Source organism: Solea solea, chromosome 9 (genome assembly GCF_958295425.1).
Source record: "Solea solea chromosome 9, fSolSol10.1, whole genome shotgun sequence".
Lineage (NCBI taxonomy): Eukaryota > Metazoa > Chordata > Actinopteri > Pleuronectiformes > Soleidae > Solea > Solea solea.
In genome coordinates, this window is record NC_081142.1 from 9,152,611 (window position 1) to 9,166,843 (window position 14,233).

Sequence of the window (14,233 nt, forward strand, 5' to 3'; positions counted from 1 at the left end):
GTATTGCAACTGTTGAGCATTTTTGCCTTTATATCTGCCTTCTTTTGTTTACCTGCTGTAATCTCCACTTTCCTCCTCTACATGAGGTTGACACATAGTTCCAGCATTAAGCATTAATAACACCTTAAGAGCTGCAGATGACCGTGATCAATGAGTGATATGCCCTTTAATTATTTTCTTTTGTGATCGTTTGACGAGGTTGTACAAATGTAAGAAAACAATTCTTCTCACATTGAACTCAATCTCAACATGATGTCATGAAATTCCTTTGTTGTAACACCAGTCAGTCCACAAGGCAAAGATGCTCCAGTCTATCACAGCATCACACCAGACAAAGGCCTTGTTTGGATTGCCAGGGACCAAAACTCATCCAGATTTTATCCAGATTGCATTTTAATTATGTACAGGAAAAGCACTAAACAAAAATATAAATGTCATGAATCTAAATTTGATTCAAACCACAATTGGAGTTGATTTTAGATCTGGTTTATGCAGCTCAGTCTGAACACTGACTCCTCAAATCACATTTCCAATTATGTTTTTGCATCACTTTTATCGTGACACAACAATGTCATAAAAACAGAAGTACAGCACACTCCACTTCACACACAGTGAAGCCAGTCAGGACTAATGCATGGAACACATGCACATCCATTTTTCCTGTGTATGTTATGTTTGAAATCCACATCACAAACGTGGGTGTGCCTACATTGTTTCCAAAGCAACCCATGCAGAAAAAAATAATCTGATTTGCCTGTAGTTTAAACATAGCCAGGGAGAAGCATCAGCTCCAGTACTGAGGAGATGACATTTTAGATTTTTTTTAGCATTTTTCCTCAAAACGGTGTTCAGTGATTTGCTGATGGTGAACCAGTTTTCAGGATAACTTACTGCAGTGGTAACCGACCCTTTTCTCCAGGCACTCGTGTTTTTGGTTGTATAAATTGAGCGTGCTTTGCAAAAACAATAGCAGCATGGAACAATTAATGGTCACCCATTCCTTGTTCCATGCTGAGCTGAGATGGCCTTTGCATATTATAAAGCATGTACTTCTATTTTGTTTGCATTGCAACTTAAACTCCAAATTTCAGGCTGGTTTGTCCATTCAAGCTGCTGTAGACACATAGTGGTGTGAGATGGTGGCCTCCGTAAACTAAGGCCCTTTCCTAAAATACATAATAAAAGATTTATTCTAAGGCCACGAAAACCCACATTTTAACCATACTTTAAATGTTTTACAAATATAGTAATGGGTAGTATATTAACTTTCTGCAGAGTGTGTGTTATGCGCTGGAACAAAACGTTAACTCTTGATACTTAAAAATATATACATTTCTGTGGATATTGCAAAGAATTTGGTAATACTGTTTGAGAACCTCTGACAGTAAACTGTCTGTCAACTGACTGAAATGCTACAACTAATCTTCTTAAGCCTCAGCAATGGCCCCATGCTGTGTAGTACATTTGTCACCGGGATCAAATATGCAGTAATGGTCGATTATCCTTACTTAATAGTTTTTTTAAGTGATGGGATAAGAAGTCTAATACCTTTTGATTATTTTCTTTTATTGCTTATTCTTTTGAACTGGCTCAGAGTGATCCACATCTTTGGTTTACTCCTGTGATACATTTTTTGTGTTTTGCATTGTTCACCTGGTGCTCATAATTGGTGTCTGTTAATATCATCAAGTCTTAAGTCCACTTTCCTCCTCTTCTTCTCCCCTTAATGATTATAATTGCAATCTTGTAATGTCCTGTATACGACATTAGAAGAAGCTACAACAGTATGCATACCCTCAGTCGGCCCAGAGTCAGACTCAAACTGGCGGCCTGCATGTGCTCCATAGTTCCCACCCTCTGGCTAAGACCCAGTAATAGTAAAAGAAGACATCTTAAATAATTTGACATTGTGACAGTTAATGAATGATAGGAAGATGGTGTTGGACATGCTAACAATACCTGCATGCTCAACCAGAAATCGCCTGATACCATCAAGCTGAAAGTTGTTATTTTTTTTGCCCCCTTGCGGAGTGGAGGCTGCTGACAATCTTATTGTTGAATAAATGAATTCCCCACTTGTGCTTGTACACTGGGACAAAGGCAGCTGTCCAGTTGAACATTGTAGTCTGGCTACAACTGTGCATGGAATCTGTTTCCATGTGGCATGTTCGTTATATGGAGCTATTTCAATTTGGACAGATTTTCTATTCATTAACCTACCTCAGTAATCTTTTGGTTATCAAAGCTATGAAATCCCCTTTAACCAGATGCTGTGAAGAAACAAAAAAGTCACACACTGGTGATTGTCTTCAGACTGGCAGTTTTTTGGGATATGATGTCTATACTACTAACATATAACAGTATTTTGTTGTATATTTAATAATCCTTGTATGTTGCATGTGAGTTGTCCTTCAAATGAATGTGGGTTCAATTCCGAGCTCTGCTAAACTACCCTTTGAGACCATTTGAGTGGCCAAGACTAGAAAAGTACAGACCATTCAACATATTTAGAAATGTAATTATTTGAAATGTTGTCACTGCAAGGCTATTGTGGTGAACACACTGTAATCTGTCTAACCTTAGGTGTAATATTTACAGCTGTGATGTCAGACGTGTCAGTCACAAAGGCTTGATCAGTACAGTGGCTGTGTTGCCTGAGAGCTTCAGAGGTTTTGTCGAGTTTGCTCCCGGCAGCTTTTGATGGGGAAAGCTACTGTGTCTCTCAGTTATTCCCTCACACGCTGACCCCCTGTGTCACATAGATCTCATGACTCCAGCACTGCGCCAGTCAAAACTGCAACCTGTCAGCTATAGCTGTGTTTCCCTGTGCCCTGCAGACATGAAGCTCACCAGTGGGACATTGAAACACTCCATGATCCAGCTGGTTCTTTACAGTATAACACAAATGTGACATTAGCAGATGGATAAAGTGTTGTAGGCAAACAGCTCAGGGAGGAGTGTGACACAATATTTATACAGTATGTATAGTATGTGTGCCTAATTATACAATTAATATATTTCATTACCTTTTGCTTCATCCCTTCTAATACTCTCCAAAAAATCTCACAGAATATGGGAAGACAATTTAATTAAGGAACATACTTTTTGCCCTAATAGTGTCCAGTGTCTGAGCTAATGCAACATAGGACAGAGTTATAGTGCCCCCCTGTGTTTAGGTCAGCTGCTTTTTGCTATTGGCTCCCTGTTGTTTCTTTTCCATTGGATTGCTGGGCAGAAGAGCAAATTGGAGTATTTTGGTTGCCACAACTGAGCAAGAAGACCAATTGTACTGTAGGACCCCCTGCCAGGTAGTGTTGCCAACCTACATTGGCAGCTAAAGGCTTCACACCCAGCATTTGTTGAAATGCAGAGTAAATGTGCAATGCACAGAAGAAAATCACCCTTTTAGTTGCTGATAAGGCACTGTGAATCTCTGATTGTCTGACTTGAGTGATTCAGACCAAAAGGAGGTGGATGGTGCTGTCCAATCAATTATTTCCATGCCAGCTGGTTCAAAGACATCAGTAAGTCGAGATATAAAAAGGTTTCTTTTTAAACCACATTGCTATGACACATATATCAGTGTGTTACATCATTCAACATAAGAATAATAAGGGATAGATGATAGTGGACAAAAAATTACAAGATGCCATTCTCTTAAAGTAGTGGATAGCACTGTTGCCTTACGACAAAAAGACCAGGTGTGATGGCCTCTCTGTATGTCAGCTGGGATTAGCTCCAGCTCCATGCGGCCCTCATGTAAGTGATGAAGTGGTAGACAATGAATAGATGAATATAATTGGGAAAACAGTGGAAGGAGTAGCAAAGACAAAAATAAAACAAAAAACGTGAAGAAATATTACTGAAACAAGTGATAGCAGGTAGACAGACAATCAGCCCTCTCATTGTTCACACCCACATGCTCTACATCCCTGATTGAAGTGCTTAAGGCTGGTATATTTTATAGTATTTCTAACTCTGTTGCAAGTGTTTTGTGGGCTTACACTTCTGCTGAAATGTTCAGTCTGTTAGAAAAGGAGAAAAACTCATCATTCTCTGAAAGGTTTGTAACAATTTAGATATGAGATCCTTTCACTATAGAAAGTGGTGACTCAGGCACACTGTTAATTATCAAATTTCTCGCATGGGTGGCTCTACCTATGCACTGCATTTTTATACTGAGTCAATACAGAGTCTTGACAGAAAGCAGAGCGTGTGTTTTAGAATCCAATGCTCAACGCCCCGTCCTCTGAAATGGCAGTCGAGGAGGGCTGTGGTTTAAAACGGCCGATTTGCACCTAAGACCACGTGCTATTTATAAGTGTCACTGTCCTCTGCAAATATGCATTTAAAATGAAGAGCTGTGCTCACTCTTTTCTTGTTACACATTTTAATAGTGTGCATGGCATACGACTCTGTATTGTAGACTTCTGGTGTGTATATGCTCATTATTTTTTAACAAGGTTAGGTTTTTTTTCTATTGTATTATTCACAGTAGTGATAGGGTGGGTCTGTAAATGAATTCTGTGATTCACCTCTGCACAGACAAGCGATGGATACGTTGTGAAAATAGGACATTTAGTTGTAAAGATGCTTCGTACATGCAGCAAGGTATATTAAAACAGTCATCCCTAAAACAAAAGAGTCACACTTGTCTAATGTTATGAATGGTTGTACAAGCAGGGGCATTTAAAGCATTGGATTGCATTTGCTGTACTGAAATCCTGGCCATTTTCTAGTGGGATTACGGCATATTCTGGCGTATCACAGAGACTACTTCAATGTTGATGATTGGATTAGGACATCATCCTTCCTTGAGTATGAGTTTGAGCATGCGCAGATAGACATTAGGGAAGTTTAAAGTTGAAGGTCTAAGCACACCGGTGCGACCTAAGAACAAAATGTTGTCGTGCAAAACATTTTTGGTTGCACTGTAGAGCCTTGGATATTGTGTGCACTGCAGATAGTAGTATATATTATCTTAATCTTTTTTTCCCACCAAAAAGGAAAAGCTGTCATAGTAAAAATAAGACTAAACACTTGTCCAGAGGGGAGTGGAACCAGGGGGAGAGAGGCAAATGGTTGCAAATCAGCTGCCAATTAGTGATCAGACTTTTAATTGAAAGTTTTGAACCGGAGTCTGCTTGTTAATTTCGCATCTCTTCAAAATAATGGACATTTAAATTACTTGACGGCCACAGAAAAACAGAGGTATGAAGAACACTTTCAGACACTTGCATTTTAATTTTACTGCTCCTGCAGCTGCATTTCAAGCACTTAAAACAACGTAGTGTCTGCCTCAGCTCAACTTGGTGATGTCTACATGGGTCTTATCTACATACAGTATATCACAGGATGCGAGCAAACCATCTGAAAACATAGGCTATTACTGTGGGGTGTCTGTACTGCATAATGAAGACCGACTGGAGCACATTTCTGGAAGACATGCACAAGATGTCTTAAGTTTGACACAACTCGTTTGCCTGAGAGAAAGAAGTTCCCACTTTATATATGGGGACCTACTATTTATAGCAAATTTGTACATAACATTCATGACCATGTTCACTGCCATTTCTGTCACACCTGATATTATTCATGCTAGCAACAACAGCCATTTTCACAAGATTTCTTTTTTGGGTTATGTACTATTTTAAACATACAAATACAACTTTAGTAAAAGTGTTAGTCCATCAGCTGGAGTGCGGGAGAAGACTGAGGGTACCCAGTCTGAGGAGATTAGGTCATCAAATTTGGCACCTATAATTAAACAATATGACTGTTATGACTACATACTGACAAACGGAAAAGGTTAATATTGCTAATCTCTGCCCTTTTTTAAATAGTACTATTATCAGCACTAAAAGTATCATTGCACATAAACATTGGTTTTCAGGCAGGTAACATAAAACAATTACACAGGACATTATGTTCAAATAACCCACAGTTAACACAAATGGAAACAATCGAATAAACAACTTATTCAGACTAAAGACAAACCTCACTCCATTGTAACGTTAGAGTACTTTTATTGAGCTACCAAGCTTATTTGCTAATAGCATCACTTGCTGTTTTGTTAGTCATTTCTCTTGGTCTTGGACTTGGAGTTGACCTGGTCAGTTCACAAAAACGTAACGTGTCAGAACGACTACATTAAGATATGATTAAAATACAGTGATTAAAGAGTGCCATAATTGCATGCACTTACCTTTGATAAAATGGTCGCTGCAAAGACGTGTGCACTTTGATGGTCACCATTCCTGTGTTCCTTCCCCAGGGTCAGAGGCGTGTCTAATGGCATTGATAAACAATCTCTGTCATGGAATTTTCTGTAATGGATGGGTCCTGTAAAAGCACAACCCAGTTTTGTCTGCTCATTGATTAGTGCCCCAACGTAGCAATAAATGTGCTGCATTTTGATTAAAAAAAAACATTGAGTATCTTGATTGTGAATGCTGTACAAGGAAAATGTGTTTTGCCCTCCAGAAGGCACTCCTAAAGGAATGTGGCGTCACGTGAAAACTATCAATACAACACAAAACAAGATCAGTCAGAAAACCACTGTCAAGAATATTTATGATACAGTGCTTCAAAGAATCAATACATTATCTGTAGCTTGCCATGGAATGTTGAGATATTTAATTGGTGTGTATTGCACACACGGATATCAAGATGTGGCCACTTATTTTTAAATCTTTATAAATCCAGGCCAAAGCTGCTAGAGCCTGTCACTGAGTCCTATTTCACAGGAGCATGGGGCTGCCACTGACATGCCTGGAGGATCCCACTGAAGTAACCAAGGTCACAAAGCCCCAGCCATAACACTGCTATTTCTCCACTCAGAACAGCAGGGTAGCTGTCAGTGACTGACATTCAGAGATGCTAACTCCTCTCCCGGGGGGTGGATCCAAGCCCGGGTCCCTCATTTTCAGCATTTTAAGGGATGTCAGCTAGTGCTGCTTCCCTCTGAAAATATGAACAGCAAGTACCATTCATGCACTAATAGGTGTTAGCCCTGTGGACTACCAAGACAGTTGTGCCATGTACACCGTCCTGGACCATCTGCTAATAGTTGAAAGGATCCCAAGTGACTGTGCTAAGTAAAGCTAAACCAGAGATCTGTATGTTGATGTTATGTCTCAATAAGGAGACAAAGTACTGTAAAGGTTATGTTGTTCTCCAGGGAAGGAAACTATGAGCAAGACAGAAAATATTTCTGGAGTAAGGAGGGCAGTAGAGAAAAGGCAGAAGCAGGAAGGGTGGGACTGCCACATGGAGCATGATTATGTGCATTAACGCTCCACATTTTTAATATCATAATGGAAGTGGGCCATCTGGAGCTTTTAACTCCTTGTATTCTTCAAGAAAATTACTCCAATAGTTCCTGTTTTTCCATCTGCAGGGAGTGTGGAAAACCCCACCCCTCTCTTTCTGTGGGTATGTGTGAGAGAGGTCTCAGGGTTAGTGGAACATAAGAGCTGCCTAATGTAAGTGAAGTTTTGCCAATAAATCTCTGCCCACCGCGACCCTCTCAGAGCCTTTAGTTTTTCTAAGTCTTTTAGATTTAGCTGTATAACCTTGATTGTGAACCTTTACTCCCCAGACAAACACATGACCTTTTTGTAGTCTTTTATCCTACCACAGCTTTGCTGGTCATATTATCTTCAAAACAATGATCAACATGGGCAGTTTTGTAACCATTGTCATGTATCCAACGCTGATATTGCAGGAGGCACCAGAATACTGCAAGTTTTTTTTAAATACAGAGTAGAGGAAAACTCAAAGGCCCAAAGCAATGTTACTGATGTTGTTTCTCCCCATGGATTGACAGAAGCCAGTGTTTTCATCAAATATGAATGAATATACTGTACACAGCAGTCAGACTTGCAGGCTGTGCCTACCCTGCTGAGCAACATCATTATTCTGAATTTTTAACATTTAGTTTTCTCCTTTTTATTTATTTGTAGCTAGATCTTAGACCTCTCTAAGACCAGCATAGCTTTGACTTGAGTGCAGTCAGCACTTCACTCTCTTCAGGTCTTGGAAATATTTATGAATCCACAGAGTAAAAACAACAACAAAAAAGTCCTTTCCCAATGGCCCCTCTGACTCAACCCATGTAAAGCACCTGCAGTGTTCGAGCTGTTTGCCTGTCCACGGTATGAAAGAAGCCTGTGTTGGACAGTGGAGCTTAGGGACACTGGTGTCTGTGTCTGCCCACGTTTATGTGTCTGTGTACTGGATGTACAGAGACGTGCTGAGAAATGTGGGTAAGTGGGGGCTGTAGTTGTAGGGAGGGAATGGAAAAGGTGAAGAAAAAGTTTTCACTGGAAGGTGCGCTGTACTTTATAATTATTATTCCTACACATTACATTTGAGAGTTGTGTTCCTAATGTAAAACACGTGTCAAAATATTCCGTTATAAAATAATGTACTTACATTTGTAGACATGGAGAAATTTTGTCAAAGCAAATTGCATTTAATTTGCTTGTCTTTGCTTTAAAATCAGCCTCTCCTCTAGTTTCGGTTGATGGACACTAATTATCTCTGGATCACACTATTCTCCCTTTTCACCCTAAAACAAATAAATGTATTATTCTTTTATTATCAGTGCTCCTTTACTAATTCCTATAACTTTTTGTCCTGCATTTTACCCATTCTTCTTTGACATCAGTTGCAGATCATGAACATCAGTTCATTTGACTTCTTTCTAATGTTCCTGTCAGCTAGGATTGCTTCATCTATCTAGACTTATTTTGCTCCTTGTCAACCACCACTGTGTCCTCTTGGTTTGCCAGCAGCTAATTCTCAGCATGTAACTTGAAATCTCACAGGAATTTCAGGACCAGATGGGACATGGGGACTAACCCATACATGGCATATATATATATATTCCTGTACCTGTACCCTCCAACATAGTGATGCCTCTCAATCTATGCTGCCCCAGCTTGTGTGCTGCAAATTTTCAGGAACATCTTGGGTTCTGTCTGCTGTTGTAGACTCCTGCCAGCCTATGGCCAAGCGGAAGGGAATGGACCTTGTCTTTTTCAAGCCAGTGTTAAGATTTTTTGATGGCTGCCACTTTCTCTTTTTGCCAATGATCCATCCCATTGAGGCGCTATGTTGCTGTCAATGAGATGCCCCTCTGTTTCTGCTGCCTGAGGCATTCTCTTTGCTTGATTCCTGACAGAAAAATCCTGCATAGAAGTCTAGTGTTGAGATCGTGTGGCCTATCAGAGATACAGTATGTGTAATATGTAGTTATATTAAGCCACCTGTTCATGGAAAGTTGTATCTTCACAAATTGCAAAATAAGGTGATTAACTGGCTCTCCTCCAGCACAGACACGCTGAGGATGATTCTTCAATCAATCAGTCAATCTCAGCACATACTTCCAAGTCATATGGACTTCAAACTGCAGCATGTAATGGTGCCCTTCAGTCCTGTTTGTGTGTTTGTATAAAACCTAAATAGAAACGTACATTGATAGTAGAAATGTCATGGTCTCACAGTCTTAATTTAGAATGTTAGATCCTCATCATAGATCTGGTTGCTTTCGTACACTTGATGCAAATGCAAACGATACAAGAGAGTGAAGATTACTGCCAAAGACATTGTCTAATCCTGAAGTGTAATCCTTCACCCCAACCAACCTCATTGCTTTAGATAGTTTGAATATTAACCTCATTTTTGTGTTTTACATTAATCTTTAAGTCACAGTGGAGACATGGTGTCCTTCTCCAATGCTACATCAATAGAGGAGACTAGCTGTCAGAGCTGACAGATTACACTAACTGTCCCAGTGTAGCATGCCTGCCAGGCTTTTTCCAAATGATGTTGACTACAGACCCACTCAACCTGACCATTGCCAGCATCACACAGCTAGCTCACCAGCCTCGTCTCCAGCACTGGCAGACTGCAGTGCAGTCTAAACAGCTGTCATCTAATGCAGCCTGGGATCACAACTGATTTTTACCTCTCTCTTATCCCATTGCTGAAATCTGTTATGTGGGTCAGAATAAACTTCCTCCGCCTGGTGGAAACTGTTATACTGATGCCATAACTACGAACATGAGCTAAAGCTAAATTTAGCTTGCTCACTTGAATGTTATTGTGGCAGACAAGTGAAGAGTTATATAATCCTCTTCAGTATTTTGGTGTGCAATAGCCACATGTTGGGGCTGATATTGTCAACTTTTGTAGAGATTGTCAGGATAGAGAGTATCCTTACACAATCATGTTCTATTTCCCAATGTCATATTGTATCAATTGTCTTATATTGTTATTTGGATTTAACCAACATAATGACGGCCCCATTTTGTCATTTGTGTGTTGGACATCTTGCTGGAGGCTGATCAAAAAACCACTGACATGGCTGAAAAAAGCCGCTCCGCACGATACTCACTGCACCACAATCTGTCCTCTCACCACCAGCTCTCTTTGATGTCATTGTGATTCAGCTTGCTCTCGCCATATGGACCAACCTACTTTTACCACTTTGCTCCTGCACTATAGAGACATGTGTGGTATGATACTTCACACGACCTATGATGATCAATTAAATTGTTTTAAAAACATTCTCCATATATTCTGCTTGGATTGGGCAATGTCTAGTAGCCATCTATGTTTTCACACTCGCCCTTGGCACCCAACTTTAATTCACTCTAATGTGAGATAATGTGACATAACTCTCTAACCATGAAGAATGTTTGTGCATTGTGTGCACATTTATATGGACCTCAAATTATAATCTGAGTGGTACTGTATGGTGCTGTCCTGTTATCACATGTTAAAACTAAAATGTTGGTATGCCTGACACTGACTGACTTGACTCATTTCACCTTTTTAGTGGAAGTTGGTCATATGTCATCATCATCATGATAACAAAGTTAACGGTCTGAAGATTGGAAGATGTGATTGTGGTATACATTTGGTGCATTTGTGTTTGAGCTGTGCTCTCAATAGTGTGGACTATTTTAAATGAATATCCACTTACTGTATATTCAATGTCAGTGCCATACACATGCTGCAGTGAGCACCTGCTGTGACAATCTCTTCAGTTGCAAGTCATTAGAGTGTGGAGCAGAGGGGGAGGGGTTGCTATGTTGTCCATCTCAGCTGATTGGCCATGATCAGGTTAAAATCACAACTGGGCAGTTTTCCTTCTTTCTCTCTTTCCTTCCCAGATGCTCCTCATGCCCATTCACACCTTCACTACACCACTGATTAACTGATCTAATAACATTTCTCTAAGTTTATGTAAATCAGTTGAATAACGGAGACTGGTGCAGACTCCCTCTTTATCATGAGTGTGAGTCAGTTGTAACACTGGTTTGCTGACATAGCATGTGTGCAGACCAGTGCTGTTGTTCCAAGACAGCAAGAAAAGCTCAGCTTCCTCTAAGATCTCGTCAAATATGTACTGTGTTGTATTTCATTTCAATACTAAACTTGTGCTAGAACGCTATTAGAGCGTGTCACTCTTCGTTCAGAATCAGGTGTGATGGATGACGGATTATTTTACGTGATTTTCGTATTCCCGTTGCAGAAGCTCAGCTCCAACTGTTCTCTATGGGATGACTGAGAATAGGTTTTTTCATTACGGTGATTGGAGAAATATTGCAAAAACATAACTTCCAGGGAAGCTCAGCTTCCACAACAGTGGATGGGGGGTGGGCCTGGGCGGACACAGGGCTTCTGCATGATGATTGGAGGAAGTGTCTGGAATGCGGAACCAGTTTTTGATTAACTGCCTCCATCCTGTGTGGATTTTGCAAAGGAAGTTTATGGACAAATAGCTAGTCGTTGGGTGTTATTTGCTTGATGATATAGACTATTTTTGTCTGTACATATACACTGTAAATAAAGACACTATTATAGCCTTTCAGTTTCACATAATGATCGTGTTTTCTTGTTTGAGTTGTTTGTTTGCAGAATTGATGTAAGCATCTATGTATAAATAACTGGGCCCGAAAAGACCTTCCCCTGTTTCAAAGAGTAGCAGCCACCACTTGTGCAGATGTCGAGGTCAAAATAAATAAAGGACAAAAGTAAAAGTCATATGGCCAGTCAGTGACTTTTTGAAAAATAATTTTGAAACATAAATCTGCCTTAATCAACTGTATGCAAATTACAGCTTGTATGAGTTAACAGAAACAGAGACGTGATTTTCCCACTCACTCATATACAAGTAGTGTCTGGTCCTGCCAATGTTTGTTGCTGACTGTGCAGCTTAAGGACACCTGCTTGGTTTGCTGTTTTCCCAACATTATTTTGCTGTTGGCATCTCTATCCTTCAGAACTCCTCTGCTGCGGGAGAGGAACAACAGCAGGCAAATGGTTCAGAGAATCTTGGACATGAAGGAGAAAAATTGTGAAAGCAAGTACAGTAAGCTGTCAGAGCATGGAGGGTCTGTGGATGTTAAAATACTTACAAGCCAGTGATTTTTCATACATTTACAAGTAAAATGTGTGTTACATCCTGGTTTAATACCTTCATGCAGAAAAATCAGCAGTGGAAACCTTTTTTTCCCACATCCTCTAACAATTTCACCACCGCAAGACTATTGTCAGTCGAGGTAATTAACTCACTCACTTAGAGATGCATGGAGTGTGAGAAGCTGCTGCTGAATCAGTTAGATTTCAAGGAGAAGAGACAGGGGAGGATTTTTTGGGGGGGTGTGTCTGTTCTACAGATGATGCAACTGCTGCCAGTTGACATATCCAGTTCCACTGTGTCCCAGGCTGTATTTTTAACATGAACTAGTTTATGATTTACTAGTATATTGATATTTTATCTCAACAGAAAAAACTGCTAGTTAACATAAGACATTAAAGGCTATTTCATGAAGTGTTTTTCTAGCTTATTTAAACCTGAGCTTGACTTATCCTGGATTTGAACTGGCAACCCTCTGGTTCAAATGTTGATGTAAAAGTTGTCATGTTTGGACGTTTGTTTCTGTTTTTTGGCTGATATGATTTTTTTATGGCTATGAAAACCAAAACGTAATGCCATTTCCGATTTTCAAATCAGATCTATAAAGATCGGTTATATATCCGATATGTGGCCATGTAACATGAATGATAACAGTTAGATCAGAATCCCTTTTTGTGTATACTGCAGTATTCTAGACTGACATTTCGTCAAACCAAGGTCCATAACATCATGCTGCCTAACAAGTGGAGTTGGTTAAGTAAATATGTGTGTTGTCAACAGCTGAGTTCCAAATCAAATTTAGTATATGTAAATAATATTTTGAATACCTTTTTTTTGTCAATTTAAAATGGATGGCTTATTTAAATGTTCTTAAACTCTCTACTCTTGTTTTGATTTAAACTGTGCTACGTTGGTTTTCTTAGACCATACCTCGGACGTTATTTTTCTTTGATTCTAGGTCTATTTTATCTTCCTCCTTCTCTCTTGCTGGAGTGTATTTCTCACTCACTCAGTTGTTCACACATGGAGCTGCTGCTATGTTTTACACAGAGTTTGATCATGCCAGTTTTAGGTTTTAATACAGGAACAGGAATTGGGAAGTGTTGTATTGGTGGCATGTGTGACAGATTGCAATATACTGTGGGAGATAATTGTCTGTGTATGTGACACGTGAGAAACAGAAGAGAGCTCTCAATCCAAGAAATCCATTGTGGTTCACTCTGTGTGGCGGCTGTAATCGTGTGTCCCAACCTGAAAATGAAACAAGACAGACATTAAGCAATGCAGACACTCAGACATCCAGTGTGGCATGAATTTACTAATAGGATTTGCTGCATGTTGTCACATGGGAATTGACAGAGCATGCAATTGGTCTGCATTTTCTGGACCTCGTGTGCTATAAAGGCTAGAAAAGCTATGGTAAATTATAATACAAATGCTCCATCAAAATGTCACAATTATCAGCACTGGCAACACAGATGCGTTGAGCATTGACGTCATTGACCTGCTCCGTGAAAGCATGGCAAACTCAAACAACAATGAAGGAGAGTGCCTTCTTCCAGAGTTAAATTCACTGCAGTAGCTTCTGTGTATGAATTTTCTGTTAGTGATGATGATGATGCATGCCAAAAGGTATTTGTGCTCATGTGTGACACTGTCAAATCTGTAATTATTGATTTGAACTGTGTAGCAGTCTGAACATACCCTGTGGCTTTTGTATTTGTTGCCCGAGTCCTTGATAGGTTTTGTTTTCTGAACGTGAGCTTTTAGCATTGAGGGCTACAATGTTTTCAGCATTGT

General features: G+C 39.8%; 1 protein-coding gene across 3 annotated transcripts in view; it reads left to right on the forward strand.

Moving 5' to 3' along the window:
- Nucleotides 1-14,233, forward strand: part of slc44a5b (solute carrier family 44 member 5b) — a 35,387-nt gene that overhangs the window by 589 nt on the left and 20,565 nt on the right. The window lies entirely within an intron of this gene.